At 55.9% G+C, this 14696-nt stretch overlaps 1 protein-coding gene and 1 pseudogene across 2 annotated transcripts in view; one reads left to right on the forward strand and one right to left on the reverse strand.

The window, feature by feature from the left end:
- The window catches only part of LOC147109778 (rap guanine nucleotide exchange factor 2-like), a 149600-nt pseudogene extending 136832 nt beyond the window's left edge, over nt 1–12768 (forward strand). The window contains exons 12-13 of the transcript XR_015080153.1: nt 9965–10199; nt 11140–12768. The product of XR_015080153.1 is annotated as a rap guanine nucleotide exchange factor 2-like (transcript). The remainder of the gene's footprint in view (nt 1–9964; nt 10200–11139) is intronic.
- Nucleotides 1–14696, reverse strand: part of LOC147109776 (large ribosomal subunit protein bL17m-like) — a 642401-nt gene that overhangs the window by 226475 nt on the left and 401230 nt on the right. The gene's annotated exons all lie outside the window — the stretch shown is intronic.

Raw genomic sequence — 14696 nt, forward strand, 5'->3', positions numbered from 1 at the left:
CGCGGGGGGGGCGGTGCCTTGGTGCTCACACACCATACTCCATTCCCCAGTGGGGGGGCGCTGCCTTGGTGCTCACACACCATTCTCCATTCCCCCGGGGGGGGGCGGTGCCTTGGTGCTCACACACCATTCTCCATTCCCCCGCGGGGGGGGGGTGGTGCCTTGGTGCTCACACACCATTCTCCTTTCCCCCGTGGGGGGGGCGGTGCCTTGGTGCTCACACACCATTTTCCATTCCCCCGCGGGGCGGTGGCTTGGTGCTCACACACACACCATTCTCCATTGCCCCGTGGGCGGGGCCGTGCCTTGGTGCTCACACACCATTCTCCATTCCCCCGCGGGGGGGGCGGTGCCTTGGTGCTCAAACACCATTCTCCATTCCCCCGCGGGGGGGGCGGTGCCTTGGTGCTCACACACCATTCTCCATTCCCCCGTGGGGGGGCGGTGCCTTCGTGCTCACACACCATTCTCCATTCCCCCGTGGGGCGGTGCCTTGGTGCTCACACACCATTCTCCATTCCCCCGTGGGGCGGTGCCTTGGTGCTCACACACCATTCTCCATTCCCCGCGGTGGGGGGGGGGGCGGTGCCTTGCTGCTCACACACCATTCTCCATTCCCCCGGGGGGCGGTGCCTTGGTGCTCACACACCATTCTCCATTCCCCCGGGGGGGGGTGCCTTGGTGCTCACACACCATTCTCCATTCCCCCGGGGGGGGGCGGTGCCTTGGTGCTCACACACCATTCTCCATTCCCCCGGGGGGGGGCGGTGCCTTGGTGCTCACACACCATTCTCCATTCCCCGCGGGGTTGGGGGGCGGTGCCTTGGTGCTCACACACCATTCTCCATTCCCCCGGGGGGGGGTGCCTTGGTGCTCACACACCATTCTCCATTCCCCCGGGGGGGGGCGGTGCCTTGGTGCTCACACACCATTCTCCATTCCCCCGTGGGGCGGTGCCTTGGTGCTCGCACACCATTCTCCATTCCCCCGGGGGGCGGTGCCTTGGTGCTCACACACCATTCTCCATTCCCCCGTGGGGGGGGGCGGTGCCTTGGTGCTCACACACCATTCTCCATTCCCCGTGGGGCGGTGCCTTGGTGCTCACACACCATTCTCCATTCCCCCGCGGGGGGGGCGGTGCCTTGGTGCTCAAACACCATTCTCCATTCCCCCGCGGTGGGGGCGGTGCCTTGGTGCTCACACACCATTCTCCATTCCCCCGTGGGGGGGGCGGTGCCTTGGTGCTCACACACCATTCTCCATTCCCCCGTGGGGGGCGGGCGGTGCCTTGGTGCTCACACACCATTCTCCATTCCCCCGCGGTGGTGGGGGGGCGGTGCCTTGGTGCTCACACACCATTCTCCATTCCCCCGGGGGGCGGTGCCTTGGTGCTCACACACCATTCTCCATTCCCCCGTGGGGCGGTGCCTTGGTGCTCACACAGCATTCTCCATTCCCCCGCGGGGGGGGCGGTGCCTTGGTGCTCACACACCATTCTCCATTCCCCCGGGGGGGGGGCGGTGCCTTGGTGCTCACACACCATTCTCCATTCCCCCGTGGGGCGGTGCCTTCGTGCTCACACACCATTCTCCATTCCCCCGTGGGGGTGCGGTGCCTTGGTGCTCACACACCATTCTCCATTCCCCGCGGCGGGGTGCCTTGGTGCTCACACACCATTCTCCATTCCCCCGCGGGGCGGTGCCTTGGTGCTCACACACCATTCTCCATTCCCCGCGGGGCGGTGCCTTGGTGCTCACACACCATTCTCCATTCCCCCGCGGGGCGGTGCCTTGGTGCTCACACACCATTCTCCATTCCCCCGCGGGGCGGCGCCTTGGTGCTCACACACCATTCTCCATTCCCCGCGGGGTGGTGCCTTGGTGCTCACACACCATTCTCCATTCCCCCGGGGGGGGGCGGTGCCTTGGTGCTCACACACCATTCTCCATTCCCCCGGGGGGCGGTGCCTTGGTGCTCACACACCATTCTCCATTCCCCCGTGGGGGGGTGCCTTGGTGCTCACACACCATTCTCCATTCCCCCGCGGGGGGGGGCGGTGCCTTGGTGCTCACACACCATTATCCATTCCCCCGCGGGGGGGCGGTGCCTTGGTGCTCACACACCATTCTCCATTCCCCCGCGGGGGGGTGCCTTGGTGCTCACACACCATTCTCCATTCCCCCGCGGGGCGGTGCCTTGGTGCTCACACACCATTCTCCATTCCCCCGGGGGGGGGGCGGTGCCTTGGTGCTCACACACCATTCTCCATTCCCCCGTGGTGGGGGCGGTGCCTTGGTGCTCACACACCATTCTCCATTCCCCCGTGGGGTGGTGCCTTGGTGCTCACACACCATTCTCCATTCCCCCGCGGGTTGGGGGGCGGTGCCTTGATGCTCACACACCATTCTCCATTCCCCCGCGGGGCGGTGCCTTGGTGCTCACACACCATTCTCCATTCCCCCGTGGGGGGGGCGGTGCCTTGGTGCTCACACACCATTCTCCATTCCCCCGTGGCGGGGGGCGGTGCCTTGGTGCTCACACACCATTCTCCATTCCCCCGCGGTGGGGGGGCGGTGCCTTGGTGCTCACACACCATTCTCCATTCCCCCGCGGGGCGGTGCCTTGGTGCTCACACACCATTCTCCATTCCCCCGGGGGGGGGGCGGTGCCTTGGTGCTCACACACCATTCTCCATTCCCCCGTGGGGGGGTGGCGGTGCCTTGGTGCTCTCACACCATTCTGCATTCCCCCGCGGGGGGGTGGCGGTGCCTTGGTGCTCTCACACCATTCTCCATTCCCCCGCAGGGGGGGCGCTGCCTTGGTGCTCACACACCATTCTCCATTCCCCGCGGGGCGGTGCCTTGGTGCTCACACACCATTCTCCATTCCCCCGCGGTGGGGGCGGTGCCTTGGTGCTCACACACCATTCTCCATTCCCCCGCGGGGCGGTGCCTTGGTGCTCACACACCATTCTCCATTCCCCCGCGGGGCGGTGCCTTGGCGCTCACACACCATTCTCCATTCCCCTGCGGGGCGGTGCCTTGGTGCTCACACACCATTCTCCATTCCCCCGTGGCGGGGGGCGGTGCCTTGGTGCTCACACACCATTCTCCATTCCCCCGTGGTGGGGGGCGGTGCCTTGGTGCTCACACACCATTCTCCATTCCCCCGTGGGGCGGTGCCTTGGTGCTCACACACCATTCTCCATTCCCCGCGGGGGGGGCGGTGCCTTGGTGCTCACACACCATTCTCCATTCCCCTGTGGGGGGGCGGTGCCTTGGTGCTCACACACCATTCTCCATTCCCCCGGGGGGGGGCGGTGCCTTGGTGCTCACGCACCATTCTCCATTCCCCCGCGGGGGGGTGCCTTGGTGCTCACACACCATTCTCCATTCCCCCGCGGCGGGGGTGGTGCCTTGGTGCTCACACACCATTCTCCATTCCCCCGTGGGGCGGTGCCTTGGTGCTCACACACCATTCTCCATTCCCCCGCTGGGGGGGGGCGGTGCCTTGGTGCTCACACACCATTCTCCATTCCCCCGTGGGGGGGGCGGTGCCTTGGTGCTCACACACCATTCTCCATTCCCCCGTGGGGGGGGCGGTGCCTTGGTGCTCACACACCATTCTCCATTCCCCCGTGGGGGGGGCGGTGCCTTGGTGCTCGCACACCATTCTCCATTCCCCCGCGGGGCGGTGCCTTGGTGCTCACACACCATTCTCCATTCCCCGTGGGGCGGTGCCTTGGTGCTCACACACCATTCTCCATTCCCCGTGGGGCGGTGCCTTGGTGCTCACACACCATTCTCCATTCCCCCGCGGGGGCGGGGGGGCGGTGCCTTGGTGCTCACACACCATTCTCCATTCCCCCGCGGGGCGGTGCCTTGGTGCTCACACACCATTCTCCATTCCCCCGCGGCGGGGGCGGTGCCTTGGTGCTCACACACCATTCTCCATTCCCCCGTGGGGCGTTGCCTTGGTGCTCACACACCATTCTCCATTCCCCCGCGGGGCGGGGGCGGTGCCTTGGTGCTCACACACCATTCTCCATTCCCCCGCGGGGGGGAGAGCGGTGCCTTGGTGCTCACACACCATTCTCCATTCCCCCGCGGGGCGGTGCCTTGGTGCTCACACACCATTCTCCATTCCCCGCGGGGCGGTGCCTTGGTGCTCACACACCATTCTCCATTCCCCCGCGGGGCGGTGCCTTGGTGCTCACACACCATTCTCCATTCCCCCGAGGGGCGGTGCCTTGGCGCTCACACACCATTCTCCATTCCCCCGTGGTGGGGGCTGTGCCTTGGTGCTCACACACCATTCTCCATTCCCCCGGGGGGCGGTGCCTTGGTGCTCACACACCATTCTCCATTCCCCCGCGGGGCGGTGCCTTGGTGCTCACACACCATTCTCCATTCCCCCGCGGGGCGGGGGCGGTGCCTTGGTGCTCACACACCATTCTCCATTCCCCCGCGGGGGGGAGAGCGGTGCCTTGGTGCTCACACACCATTCTCCATTCCCCCGCGGGGCGGTGCCTTGGTGCTCACACACCATTCTCCATTCCCCGCGGGGCGGTGCCTTGGTGCTCACACACCATTCTCCATTCCCCCGCGGGGCGGTGCCTTGGTGCTCACACACCATTCTCCATTCCCCCGAGGGGCGGTGCCTTGGCGCTCACACACCATTCTCCATTCCCCCGTGGTGGGGGCTGTGCCTTGGTGCTCACACACCATTCTCCATTCCCCCGGGGGGCGGTGCCTTGGTGCTCACACACCATTCTCCATTCCCCCGCGGGGCGGTGCCTTGGTGCTCACACACCATTCTCCATTCCCCCGCGGGCGGGGCGGTGCCTTGGCGCTCACACACCATTCTCCATTCCCCCGTGGTGGGGGCTGTGCCTTGGTGCTCACACACCATTCTCCATTCCCCCGGGGGGCGGTGCCTTGGTGCTCACACACCATTCTCCATTCCCCCGCGGGGCGGTGCCTTGGTGCTCACACACCATTCTCCATTCCCCCGCGGGGCGGGGGCGGTGCCTTGGTGCTCACACACCATTCTCCATTCCCCCGCGGGGGGGAGAGCGGTGCCTTGGTGCTCACACACCATTCTCCATTCCCCCGCGGGGCGGTGCCTTGGTGCTCACACACCATTCTCCATTCCCCGCGGGGCGGTGCCTTGGTGCTCACACACCATTCTCCATTCCCCCGCGGGGCGGTGCCTTGGTGCTCACACACCATTCTCCATTCCCCCGAGGGGCGGTGCCTTGGCGCTCACACACCATTCTCCATTCCCCCGTGGTGGGGGCTGTGCCTTGGTGCTCACACACCATTCTCCATTCCCCCGGGGGGCGGTGCCTTGGTGCTCACACACCATTCTCCATTCCCCCGCGGGGCGGTGCCTTGGTGCTCACACACCATTCTCCATTCCCCCGCGGGCGGGGCGGTGCCTTGGTGCTCACACACCATTCTCCATTCCCCCGTGGAGGGGTGCCTTGGTGCTCACACACCATTCTCCATTCCCCCGCGGGGCGGTGCCTTGGTGCTCACACACCATTCTCCATTCCCCCGTGGGGCGGTGCCTTGGTGCTCACACACCATTCTCCATTTCCCCACGGGGGTGGCGGTGCCTTGGTGCTCACACACCATTCTCCATTTCACACACCATTCTCCATTCCCCCGTGGGGCGGTGCCTTGGTGCTCACACACCATTCTCCATTCCCCCACGGGGCGGTGCCTTGGTGCTCACACACCATTCTCCATTCCCCCGCGGGGCGGCGATTGTTTCGGAATCCCGCGTTATTGGCGTGATACTCAATGTGCACCCTTCCATTCGGCCATATCCACAGTCATCCTTGGTCATTCTTGGTGGATCTCGGCATTAAACAACTTGGTTATTTTTATTACGATCATCTAAGTCTTCCCCCACTTTGTTTATCAAATCTATAGTTCTGGCGTGGTCCCGTAACGTGTGGGCCACTTGTAGCAATTCTCCCTCCGTGCCATCACCTAGCTGTGCCTGCAGCCTTTGGTTATCCGCTTCCCTACCCAACAATCCTTGTAAGGTTCGGGTTAGGGCAGCAACCCGATTGTCTATGGTATGCAGGCCTATAATGTTCACCGTCGCAACCCCTGCCGCGTATCCCGCGCCTACCATTTCTGGTATCCCTCTTTTCTCCCGGTCCCCTTTTTTACCCATCCTCCTTTTCACATTAAATGTCATGGTTCTTGATTCAGGGCCTTCAAGTGCTCGCAGGGTCAAGTTATATTACAGGCTTACGGTCTCCTTTCCACAAAAGCTGGGGATGGTTATATCCATTAGGTTTAGGAACTCCGTAATTATTCGTTGGCGAGAACCCAGGTTTCTCTGGGTTTATCTTTACCATTACCTGACTGCCTACCTGGGGTATTTGGACTTTCTGTTGCTTGGTGTCGTTCTCCAAGTGTTTAATTACTTGCTGGTCTCTAGCCTGTGCTTTCAGGTCGTGTAATTGCTTACAGAGTTCCATCACAAACCTCCGTATTCTGTCCAAATATGGTCATACGTCCTCACTTCCTGTGACCAGTACCTCGGGCAGTCTCATTGCTCTCCCTGTCATTAACTCAAAGGGCGTCAGTCCTGTAGTCTGGCTAGGGGTTGCCCTTAATTTCATCAGGACTCGGGGTAACATGTCCACCCATCCCTGTCCGGTCTCCTCAATTGCCTTGGCTAATGCTGTCTTTAAGGTTCTATTCATTCATTCCACTAATCCGGGTGACTCCGGATGGTATGGGATATGGAATTTCTGTCTAATCCCCAGTAGGGTGCATGCCTGTGTCATCACCTTTCCTGTAAAGTGTGTACCTTGATCTGAGTCCAGCTGCAGTGGCACTCCCCACCTAGGTATTATTTCCTCGGCTAAGATTCTAGCCATCGTTTCGGCTGAGCAATTTCTAGTGGTGAAAGCTTCTACCCATCTTGCAAACAGATCTATTATAACCAAGCAGTATGATTTCGCATTTTGGCTGGGTATCGGCCCGGTAAAATCTATTTATAAGCTTTCCCAGGGTCCTTTTTGGTCGGGGTTGGTGTCCCATTTCTCGCGGGGGGGCTTCTTCCTGTACCTTAAGCATGTTCACCTCTTCGGGCCCAATTGCACATGCACTGACTTCGGCTTCATTGGTCAGATTCCCTTTCTCAGCTGCCCGCTTGGCTGCCTTGTCTGCCCATGCATTGCCCTGTTGGTTTCGGTCAGTAATCTTCATGTGTGCTTTAATTTTTATTATTGCGCACTCTTGGGGTAGGAGGGAGGCTTCCACTAATTCCTTGATTATATTCTCGTGTCTTATGGGTCCTCCTCCTGATGGCATGTATCCTCGCCTACTCCAGGCTACCATGTAATCATGAACAAACCCAAAGGCGTATCGAATGTCTGTACATATGTTTACCCTTTTTCCTTCGACTAACCTCAGGGCCTCGGTGAGAGCCACCATTTCCGTTACCTGAGCCTTCCTTCTAGCCGACCTTCCCTTTTAACCTGTCCATTGCCATCTACCACTGCCCATTCTGTTCGTGGTGTCCCGTCTATATAACACCAGGACCCATCTACATAGAGATCTATTTCCACTTCCTCGAGCGGGGTTTCACTAACATGACTACTTTCCTCTTCACTTCCTGTCAGGTTACACTGATGTTCCTCTCCTTCCGTTATAATCCACCCTGCAGGATTATTACTGTTGTCTTTTACTATTGTTACTTGCCATTGTGGGGTAGGAGCTTTGCCTCCCACGTGGCCCTTCGCACATCTGATACAGTTCTTAGTCTTCCCGTGTTGAGCAACTCTTCTAGGGTATGCTGGGTATGTAGGATAATTTGTCCTGACATCGCTATTGGTTCACTAACTCTGATGACCCACGTAGCGCAGTCGAGGGCAGCAATACATCCGGACAATCCTGCAGCTACAGGCTGCTGCTTAGTTGAGTAGTACGCTCCTGGCCTTTGTCTATCCCCATGCACCTGGGTTACCACCGCATTGTAATGATCCTTACTGTGGTTGGTACAGATGTAGAATGGCCTATTCTGGTCTGGTAATCCCAGGGCAGGAGCACTTACGAGGGCTTGTTTTAACTTTAGAAACGCTGTTTCTTGGTCGGGGCCCCAGTCCACCAGCTCCTGGGATGATTTACCCCCTTTGATCAAGTCCTGTATAGGTTGGGCCATTTCCGCATATTCTGGGATAAAGTTTGGGCAATAATTAAATAGCCCTAGTACCTGCCTGGACTCTTTCACAGTTCCTAGCCTCGGCATCGTTCTAACAGCCTCCTTTCTGTCTTCAGGCGTTTGTCTCCTCCCTTGTGTTATTATGTATCCTAGGTAGGTTACTTCGTCCTTCCCTACCTGTACCTTTCTAGGGTTTACCTTTAGTCCCGCATTCTGTAGGGCTCCCAGTACCGTAGTCAAGGCTAGTATGTGCTGTTGTTCGGTACGGGAGGCGATAAGGATATCATCCACATATTGTAAGAGGGTGCTTCCTTCTCCTACGTTTATTGGTTCCAGGATTCCTGACAATACTCGGTGAAATATACTTGGACTATTGTGGAATCCCAGTGGTACTCTAGTCCATGTATACTGTTTTCCCCTAAGGGTGCAGGCAAATTTCCCTTGAGATCGTTCATCTAAGTGAATGGCCCAAAATCCATTCGCTATATCGAGCACGGTGAATATCTTGTGCTCTGGTACCAGGCCATTAAAGATGGTGGCCGGACTTGCCACTATCGGGTGTTCTTTAGGGGTGATTTTGTTCAGGGCTGTATAATCGATTGTTAATCTATAAGACCTGTCAGGCTTCTTTACTGGCCACACAGGCGAATTAGTTGTGGCTGCTATTTGCTTCACTACCCCTTGTTACTCTAGGTCCTGCACTATCCGAAGGACCGCCGTTTCGGCTTCGGGTTTCAGTGGGTATTGTCAATGAGCTTTGTGCCCTGGTCCTGGAATTCAGGATATATGATAATACCCGTTTATATGTGTCTCTTTTTGTGGGGTAAAGGAGAAGTCAATATCCGTAATGGCACAGGAGGTGAGGGGGGGAAATTCGGTTGACTTGTGCCTCCTGCAAAGCAACTAGCGCCTGCGTGCGGCGCCACCAACGCCTCCCGCGAAATTCAGCAGGAGGTTTGCGGCAGTGATGACCGTTAGCGCGGCGCTGCCGGCAATGACGTCATCGCCTTGCGCAACACCCCACTTGCGCCCTGGACGCGCTCTTCGATAGCGCCCCCTGACTTACCACCGGACATTATGTCCGACAGGGTCAGGGGGGCCTACCTGCTGCCGGGGCGGCACAAGTTAAAAGGGAGGTGCCAGGCAGCCATTTTTGTTGCTTGCCGCCTGACAGCACCTGCCCCTGCTGCTGTCCCCAGCCTTCTATGTAGCCCCCCCGCAGGGTGCCGGCTGCATTCCGTGAGTCCGGCACTTCTCTTGAGCGCCGGGTTCTTCTGCCGGCATTCCAATCCCTGGTTGCCCAGCTGGGCCCTGGGTCGCGCTGCACTAGGCCCCCCCTTTAATAAAGGGAGGAAGGCCTGCAGTACTGCTGCACGTAGCGCTGTGATATTCACCCGAAGCGCCCCAAGAGGGAGGCGGGGCGCTTCCAGTAGCGCCCCGCTCCCCTCTTGGGGCACTACCAGTGAATTTCGGGCGCAGGGGCGCTAATTTTTTCGGGGCGCGACCCAATTTTACCCCCTCGGTGTCTATAGATGTGTTTGGACCTGAATGGCATTGTTTTTGTTCTGTGGAGGTCCTTTATTCGGGTGGCTTCCTCCAGTATACTGATTTTATAACAGTCCAGGTTTAATGAATAAGTTAATTACTGCGATGGATATGAAGCAATACTTTAATACTAATGAAATTCAGATTATTTCTCTTCTCCAGCTCTTCCATGTACATAACTGGTATTAAAATTTGGCTACTGTCTAATTCGAATCTTTCTATTTCCCAGGTTTTGCTTTGGCACCAAGTACTCCTGCGGATAATTTTTCAGACTCTGGTCACAGTGAAATTTCCTCCCACTCCAGCATTGTCAGCAATTCCTCCTTCGACTCAGTATCTGTCAGCCTCCATGATGACCGGCGACAGCGACATTGTGTCAGTGTTATAGATTCAAATTTAGGCTTGGGTATAGAAAGAAGACTGGAAAGGCGATCAGCAGTTGACCCAGATCAATCCTGTATCAGGTTGGAGCAAGTTTTTGTTGTTTTTCAAACACTTAGCTATGGTTTGAAGTGCTGCAATGATAAAAAGTTTGCTATTCTAGTGTTTGCTGCATTCGAGTCTAAGGTGACGGCTAATTCGGCCTCATTTAGTTTCCAACTAGCTCATTAAGTAGGTGGTTTGCTGGAGGTGAAAACATGCACTCTGTCCTGTACTTGTAGCCTTTAGCCAAGCATATGAGGAACATTGCCACTGCAAACAGTGGCAGCTTCTGCAGAACAACTCACTGGCTATTATCTTAATTATGAGGGGTAGGAGCCAACTTTGGCATTCACTGTTATAAACGGTAGCGTAGTGGTAGTGTCAGTAGTAATCCGGAGGCCTGGACTAATGACGTGAGTTCAAATCCCACCACGGCAGCTCGGGAATTTAAATTCAGTTAATTTAAAAAATCTGGAATAAAAAGCTAGTATCAGTAATGGTGACCATGAAACTATCAGATTGTCGTAAAAACCCATCTGGTTCACTAATGTCCTTGAAGGAAATCTGCCGTCCTTACCTGGTCTGGCCGATATGCGACTCCAGACCCACAGCAATGTGGATGACTCTTAACTGCCCTCTGAAATGGCCGAGCAAGCCACTCAGTTGTAACAAACCGCTACGGAACACAATAATAATTCTTTCTCTCCCCTCCCCCCCCCAATAATTTGACTTAAGATCGGGAAATCAGTGATTTTGGAATTGTGATGTGAACACATGCCTGCACTCCATGGTGCTGCTGCTCCTATAGTAATTTAAATTTAAGGGGTCCAATCGGGAGCAATGTGATCATTATACTTTTTTCCTTTAATGAATATTGTGACGGTTGAGCTAACTTTCAATCTGTGGAATATCATTTAAATGTGAGACTGTAATTTTCATTATTTTTTCCCAACATTTAAATCAGTGCTTTCTCTTATTTAGTTCCTATACATCAACAAGCACAGAGGGCAGAGGAAGTCTGTCTGCAGGAGCGGCAGTACTGTCTTCACCGAGTATGGAGGAGTTAACCCAGGACCAGGGAGATCGAACTTCTCTTGATGCAGCAGACAGTGGTCGAGGAAGTTAGACTTCTTGTTCAAGCGGATCTCATGATAATATCCAAACAATTCAGCACCAGAAAAGCTGGGAGATGCTCAGTAGTTTGGGGAATCTTCATTATGAGAGCTCTGCTGAAGGAACAGGACTAACAAACATGTGGGCTACAGGTGTCGAGAATTCCAAAGATTCACGACCCTCTGAGAGAAGAAATTCCTCATCTCCGTTTTAACTGCTTTCTCAACCTGCCCTGCCACCTTCAACGATTTGTGCACGTATACCCCCAGCTCTCTCTGTTCATACACCCCCTTTGGGATTGTACCCTTTAGTTTAGATTGCCTCTCCTCGTTCTTCCTACCAAAATATCACTTCGCACTTTTCTGCGTTAAATTTCATCTGCCACGTGTCCTCTCATTTCACCAGCCTAGCTATGTCTTCTTGAAGTCTATCACTAGCCTCCTCACTGTTCACTATACTTCCAAGTTTTGTCAATAACCAGTGGTCATAGATTTGAAATCATTGGCAAAAGATTTTGACAGGACATGAGAAATGTTTTCACTCCGGGTGTTGTCGGGATCAGTAACGCTCCACCTGAAAAGATGGTGGAAGCTGATTCCATAACTAATTTGAAAAGGGAGTTGGACAGGTACTTGAGAATGGGGAACTTACAGGGTTCTGGATATAAAGCAGGGGTGTGGGACTAAACACAGCTGACCTTTCTAGGATGCCAGTATAGGCACGATGTGCCAAATGGCGGCCTCCTGTGAGGCAAGTTTCTGTGATACTATGAAACCAGAGAACTGAGCGGAATGGATAATGTAGATCAAGCAGGTTATTCATTTAACTTGTGAGCATATAACTAGGCCACGCTATCCTCCTTCCCCTCCCCGCATCCAGGAAAATATCCTGATCCAATCAGCTGTCAACACTTAAGTGCTAACAAAATTCTAAACTCTTTAAGATCCTTACTGTATTTACCCTGTACTGTGCCATACTTGCAACTACTATGTAATGCAGCCTGTAATAAGCCAAAGTCAAGAAAGTGTATGAACTTTACTGAATTTAGTTTTTCAAAACTTTAAAAATAGCCTTAAATAAGACTTTAAACAGAAAGGGTTTTCCCTGCACAGTTGTAGATTTGTATCAGTATATCAGTTAACATTAAAAAAAACTGGCGAATTATCTGGTTAGGAATGGAATTAAGGGCTCCAAGTACAGATTGAGATGATCAAATGTTCCGTGGATCATTTTGACCATGTGAAAAAAGACTAGTAATCTAATATGGGATGTAAGATTAGGTAAGTAGTTAGAAATATTATGGGGGTGGTGGGGTGGGATTAAATGGGTAGGATAAGGTATGTGACACAATGAATTGTACATGGACTGTAGAGGAATTGGACTTGGTGGGTTGAATAGCCATTTTTGTCCCATAGTCTCTCGTTTTTGTTTTGTGTGTCTCCAGTTCTCCATTGTGTCTTCTAAGATTTTTCCAAATAAAAGGATGTGATCTTAAAATCTGAGTCTGTATCGCCAGATCATTTAAAGATTTTAAAATGTTAAGACTAAATAAAATAGTGAGCCAGTGCCAAGGAATTGAAAAGATATGGAAATGGGCTGCCAGAAACCAGATTGTGACAACCGATGTCCAGTAATTTTGTTCTGAAATAATGGCAAACTTACTTAGAAAATTAATAACTTAGTGGCCCAGAATTAGCTGTCAGCAGCAAATGACCAGTGCCAGCTGTTCATTACACTTACAACTGCCCACAGGCTTTCTATGGCATTCAATGGTGGTCGGGGGCGGGTGGCGAGGTCTGATGGTGGGGGTGGGGGGTGGGGGAGCAGCTGGGGAAGGTCCAATGGTGGTCGGGGGCGGGTGGCGAGGTCTGATGGTGGGGGTGGGGGGGCTGTTGGGGAAGGTCCAATGGTGGTCGGGGGCAGGTGGCGAGGTCTGATGGTGGGGGTAGAGGGTGGGGGGTGCTGCTGGGGAATGTCCAATGGTGGTCGGGGGCGAGTGGCGAGGTCCGATGGTGGGGGGGCTGCTGGGGAATGTCCAATGGTGGTCGGGGGCGGGTGGCGAGGTCCGATGGTGGAGGTGGGGGAGCTGCTGGGGTATGTCCAATGGTGGTCGGGGGCGGGTGGCAAGGTCCGATGGTGGGGGTGGGGGGTGGGGGCGCTGCTGGGGAAGGTCCAATGGGGGGCGGGTGGCGAGGTCTGATGGTGGGGGTGGGGGGGCTGTTGGGGAAGGTCCAATGGTGGTCGGGGTGGGGGGGGCTGCTGGGGAATGTCCAATGGTGGTCAGGGGCGGGTGGCGAGGTCCGATGGTGGGGGGGCTGCTGGGGAATGTCCAATGGTGGTCGGGGGCGGGTGGCAAGGTCCGATGGTGGGGGGTGGGGGCGCTGCTGGGGAAGGTCCAATGGTGGTCGGGGGCGGGTGGCGAGGTCTGATGGTGGGGGTGGGGGGGCTCTTGGGGAAGGTCCAATGGTGGTCGGGGGCGGGTGGCGAGGTCTGATGGTGGGGGTGGGGGGCGCTGCTGGGGAATGTCCAATGGTGGTCGGGGGCGGGTGGCGATGTCCGATGGTGGGGATCGGGGGGGCCGCTGGGGAAGGTCCAATGGTGGTCGGGGGTGGGTGGCGAGGTCCGATGGTGGGGGTGGGGGGTGGGGCGGCTGCAGGGGAATGTCCAATGCTGGTCGGGGGTGGGTGGCGAGGTCCGATGGTGGGGGTGGGGGGGCTGCTGGGGAATGTCCAATGGTGGTCGGGGGCGGGTGGCGAAGTTCGATGGTGGTCTTGGGGGGTGGGGGTGCTGCTGGGGAAGGTCCAATGGTGGTCGGAGGTGGGTGGCTGATACGCTTATCAATTACTCCATAAGATGAATTAGGAAAGTAATGAAAAGGTTTTTATTAACTAAAGAACAGAGCATGCCTCTCGTGGACGACTGGTTCCAAGAAGGAAGTGGGTTGCCGGGCAGCCACCTTTATACCAGGTCATGTAGGCGGAGCCAGCTGAGGCATGCATTGGTACACAGTGAGTAACAAGAGGTAACAATGTGCAATAACGATAACAGTAGTGAACAACAATGAAAACAATAACAGTGGTTTACCACATTCACCCCTTGTTTAAAATTGAGTCCGGCGGGGTGAAGTGTATTAAAAGTTCGTGTAGGTAAGTCTATCAGGAGGCCTTGTATGCCGTCCTGATCATCGTAGCAGCGGCGGCAGTGCTGCAGTATCCAACGTCAAGTCTGGTGTCTGAGTGGTCGACGAAGGGTCCTGGGGCTCCGGCATGCCATCTACAGGGGTTGGGTTGGGAGAAGTGGTGGATAATAACGGTGGTGATTCAGGGGCGCCCGAGGGTGCGGGGTCTCGTATGGAGACCGTGTCCTCCCGCCCGTCTGGGTATGCCACATAGGCATACTGGGGGTTGGCGTGTAGGAGGTTCACC

This window comes from Somniosus microcephalus, chromosome 12 (genome assembly GCF_052327205.1).
Source record: "Somniosus microcephalus isolate GS21.2 chromosome 12, FLI_Smic_1.0, whole genome shotgun sequence".
NCBI lineage: Eukaryota > Metazoa > Chordata > Chondrichthyes > Squaliformes > Somniosidae > Somniosus > Somniosus microcephalus.